The sequence below is a fragment of the Copadichromis virginalis genome, linkage group LG9 (genome assembly GCF_057382275.1).
Source record: "Copadichromis virginalis isolate Kocher_CV1m ecotype Utaka linkage group LG9, C_Virginalis_male_GT1.1, whole genome shotgun sequence".
Lineage (NCBI taxonomy): Eukaryota > Metazoa > Chordata > Actinopteri > Cichliformes > Cichlidae > Copadichromis > Copadichromis virginalis.
In genome coordinates this window covers 35,859,942-35,863,855 of record NC_140626.1, presented here as the reverse complement: position 1 = coordinate 35,863,855, position 3,914 = coordinate 35,859,942, and positions in this window count along the sequence as shown.

Genomic DNA, 3,914 nt, shown 5'->3' with positions numbered 1-3,914 from the left:
TACCAGTTTGGTTGATTTTCATTGTTACTTGTTATTGCTGGTGTGTATATTTCCTGTTCTGGATCCCCAGCATCCATTACTCATTTTCCCTCGCTCCATCTGATTTAATCTGTAATTAAAGGATGCTTGCTGTTTCTGTTGGACCTTCTGTTCCCTTTGTCACGGCCTGCGCTGGCAGACAAACCATGAAAAACGGAAATGTGCCCTAGGTAAATGACACCAAACATAAACCTAAAATGGGGAAACTGGAAAGTAAGCATGAAAATCCTAAACATGGAAACCTGGCAACAACACAATACCTGGAAGCGTGACACCCTTGAAACATGGCGTGAACATGACGGATGACCTGACAAAGAATGAATGAAAACTCACAGACAGACAGGAGCTGATCAGGGGAAGTGGAAACACATGGGCTGATGCAGATGAACATGACGCCACAGGGGAAGCAAAACTAAACACACTGAACATGGAACACAAGACCTTCAACATAAAACAGGAAACATGGAGCGACGTAAACTGGGATGTGCGAGTTTGACACAAGAGACAGAGAGAGGGGGTGAGAGAGAGGGAAACTTAATCACAGGGGTCACGAAAGAGAGGGAATGAGACGTGACGGACTGAAGAAACATACATGGACACATGTGACAGACAGGGGAGACATGTAAACAGGAAGGGGACACGAGACACCTGGATCAGACAACATGGGAGCAAATATAACTAAACGTACAGCCAAAGCAAAGAATAACTTAAAACTAACAGAAAACTAAAACATTCCAAACACAAAGAAATCGCAAAAAGACTATAAACTCAGACCCAGCACCCTGACACACTCCTTAACACTAGAAAACACTTAAAAATCATATCAAATAAGATAAGATAGATCTTTATTGTCACTGTTACCAGAACAATGAAACACAGTTTGGTATGTCTCTGTTAGTAGCTGTAGATTTTTACATTCAACATTCTTCGGAAAGGAGAATGAGATCAATAAAGATAAAAAGAAGTTTAAGAGGTAATGCACACGTTATATACAGAAAGAAAATATATAAATATATCCACAGGAACAGTGTAAGGAGTAGGATCAGTGTAGTATAAGGTGTGATTGGTGGTATTGCACACTGAGTAACAGGCAGGAACGCTACTTGTATTATATTGTAATGAGTACTGTTTATAAATAAATACTGTAATGAAAACTGTTTGTAGATAAGTATAGTGCCCATGAGTGTTAGCAGCACAGTTAACCTTTAGTCAGGGTGGAGGTGGGGCGTGTTTGACAGCCTGTAGGTAGAAGCTTCTGTTAAGTCTGTTTGTCTTTGACCTGATGAACCTGTAGTGTTTACCAGAGGGGAGGGGGAAAGTGAGTGTCCAGGTTGGAGGGGTCCTTGATGATGATGCTGGCTTTCTGCAGAAGTCTGCCAGTATAAATGTCTCTGAGGGGGGCTAGTGAGGTGCCAATAACCGCTCTGCTGCCCTCACCACCTGCTGCAGTTTCCTCTTCTCCTCCACAGTGCAGCAGTTGAACCAGAGTAGCAGCAGTAGGTCAGAAGGCTCTCGATGGTGGAGCGGTAGAAGTTCATTAGCAGTCTCTGGGAGTAATTGAAGCAGCTTCCTGAGGAAGTACATCCTCTCTTATGCTTTTCCTACCTGGTGGGAAATGTTTGTGGACCAGGTAAGGTCGGCCGAGGTTGCGACTCTGAGAAACTTAAAGCTTTCTACCTCCTCTCCATCAATGCAGAGGGTGGAGCGCTCAGATCGCCTTGTTCCCTGTGGGACGCCTATGTTCAGAAAGAGGGTGGAGGAGGTGTGCTCTCCCATCCTGAGGTTTTGTCTCTCAGGAAGTCCGGTATCCAGGTGCACAGTGAGCTGCTGAGTCCTATACTGCTTAGTTTTGTAATCATTTTGTGGGGTTGGACTGTATTGAAGGCAGGGCTGAAGTCCACAAACAGCATTCTCACATATGTGTTACTAACAGTTACTACATGTAACTGTTAAATTAAACCTACATCATCTAATCTAAAAAAAAAAAAGAAAAGCTGAACTGAGCAGAGAGTCCAGACTGTGGAGAGCTAATAGGAGCAAATAAATACAGAAAGTTTTAGGCCTGAGGAGCAGAGCTGAGGCTGCAGAGCCAGTGAAGCGGAAACATGTTCGCATGTGTTGGTTATTATGCGGTTTCCATAATCAGCATCTGCATCTCTGACAGCCCTGATGCTCGAATTCTAAGAAGCATAGCATCTTATCAGTTTGTGTTCAGACGTTGTGCGTGCAGCAGTTTCTATTTTAAACAGGTTGCTACAGCTGCCACCACAGCGACACAGTGCTTTTACTCTCACACTTTAGACTCAAGAAGTCTTTGGCTTTTGTATAGTGTTACCCCACCTGAAACAAAATACTGTTTCTCACCAGCCTCTACAGTGCAAAAAGCAATACAGTTTAAAAAGAATAAGTTTAAACAGAAAAGGTTTAAAAAGAGCAGTAAAAGAGGCAGTAATGAATTGCAACAATAGTTATGGATAAATAAATAGCATAAAATTTAAGTTCTAAAACGAACTCATGTCACATTCATTCGGGTAGATAGCAGCAGTCCTGTCACGGAAGGGGATGGTTAAATTAGGTAGTGTGGAGTGTATTGTGTGTGTGTGTGTGTGTGTGTGTGTGTGTGTGTGTGTCTAGATAGGGGCAACAAAGTCCGCTTGTTGATTATACAGTGTAGCTGTGTGAATGGCTGTGTAGGTGGAGAGGGGGCACAGTCCATTTATCAGTCTCACAAAGAACCAGCATCCTGGAGGTTCTGCAGCTGATGCTCCTGTACCACCTGTAAGACGGCAGGAGTGAGAACAGGTCATGAGAGGGGTGGTGGGGGTCTCTGATGATGAAGATAGCTCTGCGTATGCAGTGCTGTTTGTAGATCTCCTCCAGTGATGAGAGAGGGGCACCAGCAATCCTCCTGGCAGTCTTAACAATCCTATTAAGTTGACACTTCTTGTAGGACTTGCAGCTGCCAAACCATGCTGTAAAACTTTGTGTCGGGATGTTTTCAATGGTGCCTCTGTAGAAATTTGTGAGGTGAAGTGTGGAGAGTCCTGTTTTTCTGAGTCTCCTGAGGGAGTGGAGACGCTTTTGTGCTTTTTTGATAACTGCTGTGGTGTTAATGGAGAAGGACAGGTCATCAGCAAGGTGTACACCCAGGAACGTAACACTGCTGACCCTCTTCACAGCAGCATCATCTATGGTGAGGTCTTGGTGGTGATCTCTGCCAGCCTTCCTGAAATCGATCACCATCTCTTTTATTTTGTCCACGTTGATGATGAGATTGTGGGATCTGCACCACACTCCAAGCTGCTCCACGTCCATTCTATAGGCAGACTCGTCGTTGTCAGTGATGAGACCAATCACAGTTGTGTCGTTGGCAAACTTCACAATGTGGTTAGTGTTGAATGTGGCCGTACAGTCATGTGTAAGCAGGCTGAACAGCAGCGGGCTCAGGACACACCCCTGAGGAGAGCCTGTGCTCTCTAAGACGGTCTTTAATGTTTGGCTGCCCACCTTGACTGTCTGTTGCCGCTTTGTCAAGAAGCTGAAAACCCAGTTGCAGGTTGCCGGTTCCACACCTAATAGCATCAGCTTTTCAACCAATGATCGTGTTAAAAGCTGAGCTAAAGTTGATGAAAAGACTTCTGACATAGGTGTTTTTCCTCTCCAGGTGTGGCAGCATAACGTGGACTATGGTGGAGATAGCATCCTCTGTAGATCGGTTGGTTCTGTATGTGAACTGAAGGGTCTGTTGGGAGACTGTTCGTGATGTTCTTCAAGACCAGCCGCTCGAAGCATTTACTCACAAGAAGGCAGTTTATTGGCGACACTTTTAACTCACAAGTTAGGTTAACTTTAACAATCTGCAGTTAGTTTGTGAG